Below are 17,204 nucleotides of genomic sequence, written 5' to 3'. Positions count from 1 at the left end.
TTATGAAGTCTTGTTTGACTTCACTTTTCCACAAATGTACTTTGTCATGCTTTAAGTACACTGTGGATTTGAAAAGCAAAGTCAAGATGCTGTAAATCGGGGTGAAATAAAAATCTTATTAGCACATTTTAAGAGCAGATTTAGGTTTGGAATATTTTCCATGTGATTGCCATTATTACTGCATTTATATCTGAGCAATGCCTCTATTTGATTGTGAGCATGTGTGAGTTTGTGTGTGCATGTGTGTGCAGAAGGGGTCATGACATTTATTAAAGCAGTCAATAAGGCATGCATAGGACAGGCATCTAACCCTGGAATATATTTATATTTATACTCATTTCTGATATGGAAACTAAAGAGGAAAAATCAATTGGAATCTAACATTTCATTGTCCTTCACCTTGACTCTTTGGTTTAAAGTAAGCAGTTAAAGAATAAACATTGCTGGAGAGAAATAAATAAATAAATAGATGAAAAAGCCACTCTCTAACATTATTAGGACTTCCAAAGTAAATAAAAAGTGGTAGAGCTGAGAGCAAATTGCTGCAGTGGTGCCAGGGAGAATCCTGATTTTAGCACCACTGTACCAAATTTGTCATTTAGGAAAGCTCTTGTTCCCTTTATTGAGTTCCACTGTAGTGAACAATTTCTGTCGGCATCCCTCGTGTGTCCTTTTGGTTTATTATCTTTCACTGTGAATTGAGCATCCACAATCAGTTTCACAGGAAGCCTAATTTCACACACTGCTTATACATATGATGAGGACTTCCCTACTCCTCCCCCCTCCCCCCCTCCCCTTCCCCATCCCTTCTCCCAATGTTCTTATCAAATGAAGAATTGTGGATAAGGGTTAGGTGCAGATAAACATGAGTGTAGCACTTCCAGAAAGGTCATGATCCCCCCATAAGGTGCTTCTTGTTATGCCTGACCTTCAGATTTTCATCATCAGCCCGCCTGACAACTTAATAATGCAGAGGTGCAGGATTCATTTCTCCCCTCTGAGAGAGCCAGTACGGGACGCCCTTTTCCCTGATTATTTCCCTGCACTCCCGGCTGCCCTTTATAAGCCAACCAGAACTCCATCAATCATGCTCTTCTCTCCTTTCCTCCTCAGCCCCCAGTCCTGAAAGCTCGCAAGCTGCAATGTCCCCTTTTGTCTTGTGCTGCTACCCAGCTACAACAACAGAAAAGAATCCCTGCTTGAAAACACCCTTAGCAGGCAGCAATCCACCTTCCTATTAAAAAGAGAGTCGTTCACTTTTCCTCCACCCGGACTGTATTATCTTGCAGAATAACTCCTTGTGGGCTCTGCTAACTGTCAAAGGAGGGAAGAAATTTAAGCTGAAATCAGAAGTTTTGATTTCATTTTATTTGTTCTTTTTCTTCTGATTTCCTTTTTTTATCTTTTCCTTCTTGTTCTTCTTTTTGTTTACCTATAGGTTAATAACAATCAAAAAAAATTTTTTTTTCTTCTGAAAATAAAAGAGAAACAAAGACTTTATATATTCAGGTTATTAAGCAAGTCAGTTAATGGACTGAAATAACAGAAAAGTTCAGAAGAAAGTCTTCTTGGGATGGGAAGATATTGATTCAGATCAGATTTTAAAGGCTGCAATAAACTTGTGTTATAAAATATGAATTCATTTCACCCCAGCCTTCCTAGTGCTTTTTCAGCCAATGATTCCTAGAGTGAAAATGGGATGATAATACACCATGAGCATCTGGTGAGAGTGAAGTACAGTATGTTCCCTGACAGAGCAGGGATATGCCAAGGCCATCTCCTATCGCCTAAAGCAGCTGCCATTTGTACCTCCAAGAGGGGAAGTATCCCCTGGTAAGCTACAGCTCAGCTGGGTATGCAAGCTACACTGTACCCAGCAAGCAAGCTCAGATTCTACCCTGCCCAGTGGCAGCAGGATGCAAATCTGTGCCCAGCTGGATAGAGAAGATAATGCGATAGCCCAGCTCACCCATTAAGGCACTGTGCTGGAGCTGTAAGAATAAATAAATAAATAACAGAGCTGCATGAAGCACCGTAAAACCACTCATTTGCCAAATATCAACATTGTGGCTGAAATTAAGTTTTCCTAACTCCTCCTGTGCCTGGATGCACTCAGATAGCGCTGGTGCATGAGAAAGCTTGAACTCATTGCTGTTTGTTTTTCAAGTGAACCACCACCTTGGCGTGGAGAGCAAAAACTTGCTTAAAAGCAGAGAAAACAGCCCCAATGCCATTCAGTCTTCCAAATATGTATTGTGGGAATAATTGGGAGGCCCCTGAATAATGTTTTACCATCTGAATTATTTCATACATCGCAGGTTTGGAAAATCCCAACACAGAACTGGAGCTTGTAGTGAAATGTGGAATCGCATTTACTAGTTGTGAAAGCTAAATATCTCTTTAGAGCCTTATTTTTCTTAATAATAATAGTAAAAAGAAATCTCTCAGTGCAAATCTTCTTTCAAACTAATAACGTGTCAAAGATTGCAAACTGCCATCAGAAGAGAGCTGGAAAGACTAGTAAATGTTCAGGAGGTGCAAGAATGAGGAATTTGTCCTAAATCCCATTGATTAGTCAATTAGTGTCGCTTCTGCCTCCAGCGTGCTTTGGACAAAATCCCAAAGGTTCATCTGGTTCATTTTCAGGCTTTTCTCCACTTCAGTCAATGGCCTAAGACATCCAAAGAACATCTCCGAAAGACAAGAAAACATGAGTCAAAAAGAGTTGAAAAAATCTTAGGAAGCAGATAAAAGAAGAAGGAAGGAGAGATGGAAAGCATAAAGCACAACAGAGAAAAGGGAAAGATCATTCTGAGATGCTGGTGAAGAAAAATAGATGAGTGATAATGATCTAGGGGTGGGGGAGAACCTGTATGGAGGGGAGAGGCAGGTTTGGACAGCAAAGGGAAGCACAAACAAATGAAGCAGAAAAACAGGAAGGAAAGCAAACTTGCAGATACAGAGGAAAAGCAGCAGGAAATCTGCAGTACCCAGTATCCTTTCTTGACCACTAGACACAGGAAATCACACTTCAAAAGAACAGCCAAGAACGTGGGACCTGATAAGAGTGATAAAGATGCCATTGCCACCAGATCAAAGTGTTGGAGGGAGGTGATAGAAGGAGAAAAAGCAAAGGAATAAAGCATAAAAAGTCGATCTTAAAGCAGGCTGGATATTTTATTTTTTACCTTCATCCTAAAATGTGCCCAGCTTGAGTCTCTAAGTGGGGAGAGGGACTCCCTGGGATATTAAAACCATTCCCAAGCCAAGCTCCATTTAAGCTTCACAAACTACAAATGCAAATGCAAATCCCCTGCTTGGCACCTCCTCTTCATTTCAGCCTACATCAGCTGCAGCAGCGATGCCAGTAACTGTCCACAGCCCTTTGGCAAGGCTTTCCTAGCAGTCCCTCACCTGGGACCCAGGCTGCTCTTCTGCCCTCCAGCCCCCGAGCTCAGCACTCAGAGGGGCAGCACTGGGAGCTGCCACGGTCCTTGGGTGGCATCTTCATGTGGCCCCAGATCAATGAGGTAGTGAAAGACACATGGGGTCAGGTTGGCCCTTGGTTTGGAATTTCCCTCAGTGAAACACTGGTTTTACAGAGAGGAGGGAGATTGTCCTCTACTGATATTTGCCAAGGGAAAATGAGGAATAGTTTGGATCTGGACCAGAGGGCCATGGCTACATCCAAGCCCTTGCAAATTGACTTGGCAAGAGAGGATTCTCTCGAGGAGTGAGGAAAACCAGAGAGATGTCAGTCAGAGAAGTAAACACCATATGCTTGTCTCACAGCATCTGACGGTAGTGAAGTGGACAGAGCAGAGAGGCTGGCAGATCTGAGAAATAGGGCAGTGTAAATCAAGACACATTCTCCTTCCTTTGCTTCCCAGAGGAGTTCCACAGACATAAGCAGTGTATTCCTCCTAAATCCAGGAGCTCTTCAAAGCCGATTGGTGTTTTCCATACTGATTATTTACGCTAAGCCTCGACTGAATGAACTGTAGGTTACAGAGAGGTGACTTTTTTTTGAAATGTATGAGATAAATCCTTCTTCGTCTAGAGGGCAAAGAGTTAGTGATAGAAAGGAGAGACTACAGAAACATTTAATATGCTGTGTTTGGTTTTAAGTTAACGAAATCTTCTTCAGATACATTTTTTTTCTTCCTCTGCACTGAAAATTTGGTGGGCAAACCTTGTGCAATAGTTTCAATTTTCTTAGGAAAATACTGTCATTTGACTCATGTGGGGTTAGTGGGGGAGGGATGGCGGAGGGAGGAGGAGCCCTTCCCTGATGTTCCTTTGCTCCCCTTTTCTACCTGCTGCATTCTCCTTTTCCACCTATCGTCTCCTTCAGTTGAAAATTTTATCATGGACGCAACTCCCTCTCTAGCCTTCTCCAGACAAGCTATTAAGGAGCAGAGACTGGCTGTAGAGACGCCAGTGAGACTCCAGTGCCCTAGCAGAACTCATTCCTTAAGTCCATCAGTAATTACCCATGTGGCATTCAGCCCATCAAGTTGCCATTGTTTTAAAAATTGGTTTTAGGCACTCTGAAAGCTTTCTGAAAACACAGAGCAAAGATTATAGATATGGAAATAAACAGCTGAGAAGCCAGCCTACAGACAAAAAATGTAGGCTGTTGATAAGACAAGTTGATGAGAAAGGAAAAAACTTGCTAGAAAAAAAAAAAATGATTGAACTTCAAGTTCAAGCAAAAGCTTCTAAAATGTGTAATGTTGTATTAACTTATCCCAGACATATTTTGACAGCTATAAGAGGAAATAGCTGAATTAGAAGTTTTACAAGTGTAATCTCTGACAGGTTTTACACCAAATATTTACTTTTTTTATTCATCAGGTTAATAAACTCGTAACCTCCTCTTGCACTGGTCATTTCCTGATGAGATCCAATTTTCTCCTATCTGGCTGCAACATGCCTGTGTGTTCAAAGCAAGTTTTGAACACAGGTATATCTTCAGAGCCACCATTCAGCTCGGAGGAGGTAGAACTCACATGAAAATCAATGGGAGATTTACTTGCATGAGAATTGCAAATCTGAGCTATTTTAGAGTGCCATTCTGTTCAGCAAAGCTTTCTATTCCTCTTGTTGGCTCAAACCAAGAGTTTTCTGCTTTTCAGGTTACAAATAGGCAAACTTCTTGAACCTGAACTGTTCTGTCTCATTTCTCTAGAAAATTAATATTAAAAGTACAAAATTCTTCCTTTTCCTGTGCTTCTTCCCTTCATATATATTATGTATGTAACACACAAAAGAAGTCTAGCTGTTTGGGTAAATAATACCAGCATGACTTAGAAATTACCTTCTTGGACATGGATTTTCTTTTGTCTGATAACCCATGTTCTCTCAGAGTCAAATATTATAAATCTACTAATTTACTGTAGTAAGAGTACAGCAGTATTTGTGAGCAAGTGAGCAAGTAAGCAAATACAGAATAAGCTAAAAAGGAGAATTACAATATATAAATAATTTGTCTGTACACTTAATAACTAGTTCAAAAATTAGAAGATTTATCAGGGCAAAATAAAAGAATGTAAAATAAAATTTTTGTAATAAGATTCTGAGCTATAAACAATAACACATAGAAATATATTTTTTGTTCAAATACACTAAAGGTTCTATCAAGTTTTTTACGTCAAATGTAATACAATGACTCTTCTTTACTACTATTTTTGATTTACTATTTTTATCTTAGAATAATCCCCATGACCAAAGACATATGAAAAATCTATATTTTGTCATTGTACTATTCTTATATTCTTTTTAGTGATATGGTATAAAAATCATATTCTAATAAAGGACACCTGTAGCATAAATATGCTAAGACACTTTTATATCAATGGCAAAAATCTGTAGTCATTTAATACCCTAATAAGATGGATAAGAGCTCAAAAATAGCTTCAGGGGAGTAACCCTTGTGCTAAATTAACAAAAATTAATATTAACTTCTGAAATATGTGATAGAAAATCTTTAATGTAAAACCCCCAAAGTATTCATTCAAAAAGATGTATCAGTTCTTAACCCAACTCAAATGCAAGTGGTCATTTTCATCTGCAAAATATTTTCACAGGAATAATCATTACATTTAGTGAAAAGTTGAACAAAAGATCATGTCAGAATTAAGATTTGTGTGGAAAGAGCACACTACCTGAAACTGAAATATCAATTTCATTAAGTCTTCTTTATCTCATTCTGGTACAGACCTTCCTCTTTTTTCTGCTTGAAAAACTGCACCCAGCTTCCCTGTGTCCCAGCCCAGTGTTCAGTACCACTACATGGTCAAAGATTTACAATTTTTTTGGTGGGAGCAGATGAAGATCTTTATTTCTCCACCTTCTTAGCCAATATGTTCCAACTTGGGTCTCTTTCAGCAAACAACCCATATTGTTTTGTGGTTGTTAAAAAAAAAAAAAAAAAAACTAGCAGAAAACTCTTTTTTCTCTTTCTAATAATATGTTGGTTTAGCTTTTAATATTCCATATTAAAGAGGCAGAAAAAATGTTTTTTGAACTTCAAATACATTTTCCAATCATTTTTTAATTACTTCACTCTGCCACTCCACTGCAAATCCTAACACCTCCCAGCGTGATTGTTTCCTGCTAACAGAGACATTTTGCAGACAGATTGAGTGTCAATATTATTAGCAGCAAATTATTCACGTTGCGTGAATAGCCTTATAATCCTTATTTACTGTGAATATTCAGGAACCTATTGTTTTTAAAATAATAACTTTTAACAAGCTCTGAGGATTCTAATGACATTTTATCAATACTATCAAGGTTTTAGGGCAGCAGAGATAAAAATATTATTCTTTTGACTCAATGAATGACAGTGACAGCAATACCAAGTTTGTCCCTAAAATGGCAAAGACAGCAGAAAGCACATGTAGCAACCTTGCGTCCATGCTATCTGGTGCTAGTACTTGTCTGCCTGTGTGGTACTTAGATAAAGGTAGGGAATGAGTAGCTGTATCAAGTAGTTTGCTACTAAAATAGCCTTTCACTGTTTATTTTCCAGCTAAGTCAATTAGGCAAGGTGGTGCATCAACATTCAGTATGTGCTGATTTCAGATATATTGGCAGGCTTTTAAATAAACACCAATGAAAGGAGTATACATCTGTTAAAAGGAAAAAAAAAAAAAAAGCTCTTAGGGAAATAAATACTAAAGATGGCATGCTATAACCCAAAAACACAGGAATTGGAAGACTGCTTTGTTGTCTCAGTATTTTTTCTGCAGATGACTTCATTTCCCAAATAGTGTTGTTGGTGTGTTTTTTTTGTTTTTTTTTTAAACACAAAACTTTAAGCTTTCTCACAATGTTGTCTTGTTTGAATGCATGCATAAATAAATTTTGATCATCTGCTTCAAATCTAACTTTATGTGAAAGAATAAAGAAGTAGTTTTAAGCTTTCTAATTAAAACACTGAGACCTTCCCCATTAAATGACTCCAGTTTTATGCCGACTTGTATGCTGCTATAATTCAAAGAACCTGCTTGTCCCAATTCAGGTCAAGGTTTATTCAAATTGTTGAAGTAGACATTGGAAATGTATTTTTGGAAGGACAAGCCCTGAATGGAATTATTCTCTGCAATCAAGTTGAGGATGTGAGGATAAAGTAGAAGGAGAAAGTGAAGTGTTCAAGGTCAGAGAGCAAAAAATTTCAAGATCAAGAGTAAAACCTGGATACCCTAAATCCCAGGTCAGCACTCTACCCACTGCTTCTATAAATCAACAGTCATCTCAGCATGTAACCTAAATAACATTTTAGATGCCTTTGGTCCACAAGTGGATGCCTAACTGTACCTCCATCTTTTTATTTCCCCAGCTTAAAGCTTGTCTGATTATTCAGAGCTTGATTTCATGGATTTGTTCCTGTCACATTACAAAGGGTTGTAGTACAAAAGAGTTGAAGTCCACCAGAACAATGACTTTTGAAGACAGCAGTTCTCCTCCTCATCTCCCCAGACTCTGTTTTAATAAACACTTGACTGGTTGGCATAAATATTAACCATATGGTGCTGTTTGTAAAATATAGACTCAAGGCTCAGGAAGGGCATGATCTATTTAGCCTGTCTGTGCAAATGATTTCAGTGTTAACATCACAGTCAACTTACTATCATTAGTGGAGCATGAGCAGGAGAAGACTAGGTAACTTCTTAAACCACAGACCTAAAATTAAAGATATTAAATAATTTTAATAAGTCATTTGATGACTGAAGACGGAAAGAGTGTGAAGAGTCATGGTTTCATTGATTTGTCTCCAGTGGCAGAGATTGTATTATTCAAGTCCATTCACCATCGCTTATTAATTGTACAGTCACTGAAACTGAGTAAACTATAGCATTTGTTAACACCCATCTTAATTCAGAACATTTGTTTCACCCATGCCTTACTATTTGTAAACATACAGGCAAGTAGGTTTTGCTTAGATAAAGATTTAGGGGATGAATATTCCTACCAGGAAAGTGGCTATTTTCTCACAAAGGTAGTCTTGCATGTATTAAATATTTGACATTTCTTCTTTTCTGGCTTAAAAAAAAAAATAAAAAAATATACTAATCCAATCAAGAGTAAGAAAAATAGAAAGAATAACATTTGATCTACATTACTAATCATCCACCAATTAAAAATCCTGAGCATCATGAAGATGAAAAGTTTACACAACAAAATATCCCAGTGTACAACCATGCAAATAATCACTGAAAAAGAATCAATTTTTTAAAAAGCTGGATGTAAGCAGAAAATGTATTCATCCCCAAAGTCTCTGTAATATGAATAATTTAAGCAACTCGAGTAAGCAATATTAGGCATTCTTTGCAATGTCACTGAAATCATAGAAATGGCAGTCAGAAATCTTCTGTACTTTTTTGACTCTGTGACCCATGGGGAGTCATGGTACCTCTGGGTGACCCATGAGTTTGTCTGTCTGTAAAACAGGTATTTTAAATAATATGAATCTAATCACATGGCTGTTCTCAGTACAGTATGTTTGGGAAGTGTTCTCAGATCACTGGATAAAAGTGCTATATTAGTTCAAACAATGATGATTATTATCTTTCAGGGATTTTTATCCTCAGTGAAAAGCAAAAAGAATTACTGGCCAATTTTGTCTAGTAAATGCTGAATACTTGGAACGCTTCCCGTTCATAGTCATTCTGTGGCTTTCCTGTGTCTGACTTATGTTTATCTTCATTAAGTGGAATAATGCAAGTCAAAATAGCTACAAGTAAACTGTCTGCTGGATAGGGAACAGTTGTTAGTTCATGGGAAATGGATCGTAAAAAATGTGCTCCTTTGACTTTAGAAAAGAGCTCTAAATTGATCCATTTCCAGTTCAAAGCTCCTTAAAACATACTGAGCAATCTCACCTGATGTTTCATCACCATCATCACGTCTTTCTAGTTCAACAGGGGATGGATTACTCTGAAAGTTTTTGTCTCTATCAAAGTTCACCAGAAAGTCCTGATTCACAGGGGAAGGCAGGGAGAGCATCTCTTATACTTACTGGAAGCCCGTCCGAATAAGCAATTGTCCTGGGTTCTTTGAACTTTGGAAGAGGTGGAGATGCAGTCATATAGAAGATGAACAGCTTCCCTTGAAGGAGCACAGCACATATCTGTGCAGATTGATGGAGTCATAAGTCACTAGAAGCTAACCTGGGTACAGCCTGAGGTAAAGCTGAAAGCTAAAGTCATTCCAGGTGGGCTGGTGGAAGGAAAAAACAAATCCTAGACATTCACATATGAGGTCGTAACTTCTGTTCCATTGCAGCCCATGTATAAATATTTTAGATTTATATTTTAGAAGTTTTAAGCCTCTCTATAAAATGCGTTTAACTTCAGGTTTTATTTTAAAATGCCTCTCAAGTCAGCGAGGTGCCATACTCTCTCAAGGATTTCAAGCAAATCTCTCTTGACCAATCCAAATTCATAAACCAAACCATATGATTTCAAAATACCTTCAATTGCCTCCTGGATCATATGTCCACATCTGGAAATGATGGATATTCTCCTCCCAGCTGCAGAAGAGGGAAATTCTGCATTAGGCTAAAAACACTGTGTAAATTGCAAGAGAGAAGGGTCAGCTTTCTAAAATTACAGTGGTCAAGGTAAGTCAAGCACTTTAATGGAAGGCTCAGATCCAAGATCAAAATCATTTTACAAATCTCTGAGCAATTCCACCTAAAAACATGCAGAATGTTTTGGTTGGTTTTATGGTGAACACAGCCAACGGGCAGCAAATTCACATAGCTGGAGACTAATCTCCTTTCACATGGGACAAAAAGCAGGTGCTCTCCTTAAGGATGAAACTGTGCCCCAAATTTGGTTGATGTAAAGCAGGAGAGAACTTTCTGATGGGAAATGGTTATAAATTACAGGAAGATCAATAGAAAAGAACAATTCAAAGCTGAAATCGCAGTTTTGAGCTCACCTTGCTGAAATGTCTTTCTCTAAATTATTCTTTATCACTAAAGGATGTATTAGTTGATCAGTAATAACAGGAAAAAATTATTCAATAAAGAAAGACAGAAGCAACTGTGGAATTTTTATGATGTATGACTGAATTTACATCAATCAATTATGTTACCTTTCCTTGCACCCCTTTTCTTTACCCTTTCTGTGCAATTATCTATACTGAGATGTCATCTTCTATGGTTTATAAAAAAAATTACTCTTATATTAAGTGGTACACAAATAGAGCAGAATTCATTGGAAGGTATGTCATTTTGTGTTATCATTAGTGATAACACTACATTAATAATTAAGTTGAAACAAATAGTCTATTTGTCTGTCTATGTCTCTGAATCATTACCTCACTAAGTCTTTTCTGGGAAAGTCTTATTGCTCCAAAAGGAATCATGTTGGGTAGGACCTTAGGTAGAATTAAAACATCATCTAGAAAGGACCACAGTATAGACTGCATTAAAAAGGAGGGGGGAAGGAAATGGAATTTTCATCAAGATTTTTCTTATGCTACATTTCTTCATTCAAGAATCTTGGATATACATGCAAATAATGAAGCATGATGAAAAAAAAAAATTGAAGATGTCTGAAATGACTTGATCTAAAAACTCTCAAAGCTAGGATAGGCAAGTCAAAATGAGTTACAACTAAGTGAAAGAAAACTACGCTAAAGTTTGGGGATTGGTACAACTGCACATTCTTACAGATACCAATCTAAAATTCTTAAGTGGGCAGCAACTCTTGCAAGAATATAGTTTTCTCACAATATTTCTAATAGCTTCTGTTTTTAGTGAGTTTAGAGATAACAGGAAAACAGTATGTCTCCATGTTATTTTGACTCTTGCAGCTAAGTGCTGGCTGGAGTACTAGGGACTAATTCCAGAGCTGACGTAAATAAGCTTACTCAAAGACAGTGAAACAACATCAATTTACACAAACCATAGTTCAAGCCTGGGAAATTCAGATGCATGCAGAAGTTTAGATAAGATACATCTAGGCAAATATTTGAGGTATGTATACACATCTATATATAATGCTTTCTAAACCTCTTTAATCTCAATGTACTTATAGGAGCTGTCTAAAAATAAGAGGAATCTGCTATGGGGAACTGAGCTGTAAGGATGCAAGAAAGTGCAGAGAAGCTCCTAGTCCATCTGATTTGTTTCATATCCACAAGTACCCCACAGTATCCAGAGAAGGAGGCTCCTCACTCAGTGCCCTCTTGAAGAAGAAGAAGGGCAGAGAAAAAAGTCCTGCCAAGGGGCCTTTCAGAGGTGCTCTGAGCTATGTTCTGGAGGATATCCATCTTCCATGTTCTAAACAGGGTCCTGGGAATGACACTCACATAATTTAATCTGTCCAAATAATTAATTTCCCTAAAATCACACCATCTTTACCTTCCAAGAATATAAAAAGCATATACAGTGGAGATGATCAGCTCAAGCATCAGAGTAACCACTCCTGCATTTTAACTCCATTTGGTAGAGGAGACATAATTCTGTGGTACTGGTCAAGGAATAAGTTTGCCTCAGTTTCCTTGTCTGTAGAAGGAGAATGGGTCTATCTCCCAGATAAACACTAAGGTTTCATTAGAAGTTGGAAAGCATATCAAAGATGGGTTCTTAAACACATTTCACTTAGTCTAGTCCCCCATTTTCTCAACCTATTCCCCATCTCCCCATCTCTAGAGCAGAGTCATAGGAAACAGTTGCACTGAAATATTGAGTATTTATCTCGGGGGGGGGGGGAATGGGGGAGGAATATAAATAAATAACCACAAAGTCCAGGGTTTGTATTGTTTTAAAAGAGATATTCACACTGGGCTCTAATTATGCGCATAAACATTGCTAATGTATTTGCTATTAGTCTGTATGACACCTTATTCCTTTAAGTTTGCATCTCTTGGCATGGACTAGGAAAAGTCTCTCCTCTCTGAGAGGGCTAGTTAAGATGTATCTTGCTGTTTCCCCGTATCTTTAGTATGCAGGGAGCGCAGAGATGGAGATAAAAGGAGAAATGTCTATCTTTGAGTCCTCTGCAATACAGAATAAGTTATCAACCTACTAACATGCATGTCTGAATAGACTCCTTTGGCAGGAGGGAGATTTTATCTGTCCTGACATGCGAATTCCTCCCTCATGTCAATCCATGAAAGTACTAAAGAATAAACTCTCTAGTAAAATGAATGTGGCATACCACTGGGACTTAGAGAGCATCATATTTTCCCCTAGCTACTTTTTTTTAATTCTCCAACTGAATCCTTGATATCCATATAAATTAGTCACTCTGAAGAACTACTTGAAAATCCATTGCTTTAATCTCATAGGCTTGGGGAGGGTGGCTCACTTTACTAAGGCTTGGGAGTTCGTTGTCTCTTTATTTTTCCTCTTCAACTGAGCAATGTGCCATCACATCCAGCCCCTGTGCAGGAGCATTAAGGTAGCATTTGTGCTGGAAGCTTTGCAGCTGTGCAAGTCAAATGAGCAGGCACTACTTTGCCCTCAGATCTGGTAGGCCTCAAGGTGCAGATATGAGCAGTCAAAATGTCCTATTTAGCATCATGAAGTGCCCACCCATGCGCGAGGAAAAAGGATGCAATGTTTTCAATGAAGCTGAGCACAGTTGGTTATTGCATTTTGGGGGCATGAGAGGGAAAGTCACATTGGTCTCTTTGCAGTTAAATTTTCTGTCTGCTTTCACATATATTTGTTTCCACACTCAGCACCAGTGTGAGAAATCCTCATTCACCAGTCTCTATAGCACCTAGTACAAACAGGGCTGCCTCTCTGCTGAAATGGATCCCTTAATCTTCACTTATGCAATAATTTCACATCAATAGTGGTTGCATGAGAAGAATAATAATTGTTTTTATAGAGCAAAACATAACCAAAATGGTAAAGAAAAAAATAAAAGCAACAAAAAAAAAAAGTAAAATAAAAATGATCCATCCTTTCTTCTTTTGGTCTCTTGTGTTTATCCCTAGATATTTATGGTGTACTACATAACAACATACTGGTTCTCATTGTATTGTGTCGAAGGCAAGAAGTTATACTTTGATTTGTGTTTTGCCTGTGCTTTTGTGTCTCAGATAAAGAATTTAAATGCTAGACAATTCTTATCACTTTTTATTAATATTTTTAAGTAGTCTCTTAAGAATCAAGCACACAAAGTTGTTGTTACATCTTTATGGAATAACTCCAGACTCTAATGCCCTTCTTCACTTCCCCTTATTTTATTTGCACTCTATTATTCTCAACTTTTCTTTGTAGGTGGTACCTCTGATGCTAGATGCAGTTTGCTTGCTTCCATTCTTTTTCCTGACTCTTTGTGCATATGTAACTGGAGTTTTTATTAAAAAAAAAAAAAAAAAAAAAAAAGAGAGAAAAAGAAAGAAAGAAAGCTCATCTAGTTCCTCTAGGCTCATAATAGTGAATGGTAGTCTCTGTGACCTTCCAATGGATAGTTAGGGATTTGATAGGAATCTCCTCTACTGATCCTATTACCAGAACTCCAAATTTTAAAAAGTACACAGCTGAGGACTATGTAAACAAATCTAGAAGATGGATAGATATGGAAGGATAATCCACTGTGCCTTTTTGTAATTGAAGCAGGGATGGATGAGCCTAGAGAATAATCCTTATGTTTCCAATGGGTGTGCACTTGCTTTTGCCTTAAGTTTCCTGTAGGAGAATGGAGTCTGAAGTTTTGTCACAAAAACAAATTGATGGCAATTTGTTGTAATGACACCTCACTCATTTCTTTAAAAATAATCAATTCCAGAGGGTGACATTTTCAAACTTCTGTCATCGGGCCTTTTCAGCTAAGCTAAACTAAATCTTTTTCAAAAGCTTACAGATAAGGAAAAGAAAAAAAAAAAAAAAAAAAGGACCAAAAAAAAGAAAACTTATTTTATGGATCAAAGGATTTCCCAGTAGATTAAGACTTTTCATTTTTAATATTGCAAAAAAAACTGCACTCATTTTGAGTGCAGAACTAAGGGGGAAAATCAACTTAAGTGTCAGGCTTGGAGTCTGGAAAGGCATTGGTGGGATTTTCCTTGAGCCTGAAAAGCAGTGAAGGAAATAAACATACAAAGCAAGGATACTTATCCTCTAACTCTTTCCTTTACTTTGAACACCAACTGGAAAAGTAGAAAGCCTGGAAATATATGTAGCATTGAATGAAAAGTTGGAAAAATAAAATCAACCTGTTAAAGGAGGAGAGTTACACTCTGGGTTAAATTCAGAGTGGAGAAGGAAAACAGTACTGATCGGCTGCTTCATATCTGTCTCTCTCTAGACACATATGCACACACACACACACAAACACAGAAAATGTGTTTGATCCTGCCCTTTTCTATGCAAAAAGCGTGTCTCAGAGTAGGCGATAAATCATCCACTTGGGCATGTGCACACAGAAGCCAGTTTGAAAAATACAAGGAGCAGAGGAATTGCCATATTGAATCAGACTATTGGTCCATCAAGTTTGGTATCATGCCTCCAGCAGTGGCTAAACCCTGAGACTTCAGAGGAAGGCGACCCTCAAAATCCACAGAGCACTTAGCTCAGTCTGTAGATGGGGGAGGGAAATATGTTCGTCCTAACCCCTGCAGGCAGTAAATGTGTGTCCTATAGAGTGAGCTTGGATTTTCCTAATGTAGAGCTGCAACTATAATTACTAGTTTGAAGCAGGACAGCAGAACAATGTTTGCAAACATTCATTCACATAAAAAGCTGTTAATTCACTTTGACATCATTTGTGACCCTTTTCCAGGAAGGTTCATTTGAGCATGCAGTCTTGTTTATGGAAAGCAAAAGTTTGCTAAATACTCTGGAAGTGCTTCTCTGAACGTTTGTTACAGAAATGACGTACTCAAACTTTTCATTTATTTCTACGCCTCTCAGTTATCCACACAGGAAAGAGAAATGGTGCCACATAATACACACATTGACACAGGCAGTGAAATCATGGCTTACAAACAGTAAATATTCAAAGTAAAAGGCAAAAGAAATGCACAGTAGATCAACACCAATGTATGAGAAATTCCTGAAGGGATGTGCAACTTTTTTTCAAATGAAGTGTTCTGTGACAAAAGCTCTCCTAAAGGGTCAGCTGACATTTCTGGATAATCATTCAGACTATTCAGCCTAACCTCCTGTGTCAGCAAAATTCAGCAGCTGGACACACACTTCTGGGCTGAATCCACATTTAGCAGAAAGAGGAGATTGTTAGTCACCTGTCTCTAGATCAATTTAAATGTCACGTGCCACTGGAGAGCTAAATTTTGAGGAAAAATATTTTGCTATGCCATTTCCTGCCCACTTGCACTCACATTGTTGATTGCCCCTGATCACAAAAAATTTCCTTGTGCCAATACTCATACTCAACAGAATCATCCTGCAAACACCCTTTCCATTACTAGTGAAGTAGCAACAAGCCACAGATGTACTTCAGTAGAAATAGGTGGACTATAGTTAAACAGCACATAAAGTTTCTATATAGGAGCTGTCTTTCTTGTTATCAATTAGAAGTTGGTGTGAGGGATGGGAGAACATGCAAACAGAAAAAAAAGGTTTAATCTGGGCTAGACATCCTTTTTGCTTAATGCAAAAGCAACCGGTGGACTAGTAAAGCCTCTGGGGTCAGAATAATGTTGTTACATTTGTATTATAAAAGAGAGAAGAAAAAAAAAAAAAAAAAAACACTGAAAAATTGCAACTGTCAAAACGTGTCAGCCCGAGTAAGAACTTACTTGAAAAAAAAGGTTTACCCCAAAACACATATCTGTTTTAACAAGTCATATCTCGTTTTGGTTCATGTCCCTTAGTGCCCCCAGAAATGCAACCCAGTCACTTGATTTCATAGCTAGGTTTGCTGAAATTTAGTCTGGGTGACCTGGCCGAGGCTCAGCCAGGCCTCACCTCACCACAGTCCTCAGGCCTGTGTCCTCCCAACAGGTCTGTGGCTCAGGGAGCTGGGCAGTCTGCTCAGTTCCACCTAGAAGTTCTCGAGTGCAGGTTAACCACATGAAAATTGAGTACAACTTTGGCAGGTGGGTAACCCTAGGGTATGCAGAAATGAGGATGTGAGCCCCATTGTGCTCCCCCGAACCCCATTCTGCCTGCCTTTCTTCTCCCACCTCTCCAGATCAGCCTTATCAGCATGGCCTGCACAATGCAGGGAACAGAACTCAATGCGATCTTCTTCTGTTAAATCAATTTCTATTACAGTTACAATTTGTTTTGCAGCTTCTTTTGTGGTTTCTTTAAAAAAAAAAAAAAAAAAAGATCTCTCCTGGATTTTTTTTTTTTCTCCCCCAGTTCCCTACCTCCTCCCTAGGGCCTCAGCTTGTGCCTCTGTGCAAGTCCTGGGGTCTTGGGTGTCAAATGTCAGGCCTTGTACAGAGCTGTCAAAGAGGAGAATAGGCTGAGATGATTGATGACTGCAAAGCCTGAAATCCAAACCTCTGCTGCAAATGCTTCTTTTACAAAAAAGCTGGGGCAACCCACAGTGGCTATATTCAAGGTCAGCTCGCATACCATTACACCCACCGCTTTGGGCTTCTAACAAGCCAACGCATTCATAGAGGATTTCTCGTCTCTCTGTCCCTATGTGTGTCTCTCTCTCTTTCTCTCCCTCCCCTTACTCTCCTGGCAACCCCCTGCCAAAATTTTCAAGCACTTAATCCCAATAAAAAAAGGCATGGCCTTTTTTTTTCCT

General features: G+C 38.3%; 1 long non-coding RNA gene across 3 annotated transcripts in view; it reads right to left on the bottom strand.

Annotated features, from left to right (window-relative positions):
* Window positions 1-17,204, bottom strand: part of LOC137863271 (uncharacterized) — a 60,062-nt gene that overhangs the window by 8,882 nt on the left and 33,976 nt on the right. The window contains exons 3-4 of one of the 3 annotated variants that reach the window (XR_011100819.1): window positions 9,980-10,039; window positions 8,136-8,190 (exon numbers count right to left, since the gene is read on the bottom strand). The exons of 1 other annotated variant lie outside the window; for it this stretch is intronic. This is a non-coding gene — a long non-coding RNA (uncharacterized lncRNA). The remainder of the gene's footprint in view (window positions 1-8,135; window positions 8,191-9,979; window positions 10,040-17,204) is intronic. One more of the 3 variants, XR_011100817.1, reaches the window with a different exon arrangement.

Source organism: Anas acuta, chromosome 12 (genome assembly GCF_963932015.1).
Source record: "Anas acuta chromosome 12, bAnaAcu1.1, whole genome shotgun sequence".
In the NCBI taxonomy this organism is placed as follows: Eukaryota; Metazoa; Chordata; class Aves; order Anseriformes; family Anatidae; genus Anas; species Anas acuta.
The sequence above is the reverse complement of the archived record's forward strand: the minus strand, read 5'-3'. Positions and strand labels throughout refer to the sequence as shown.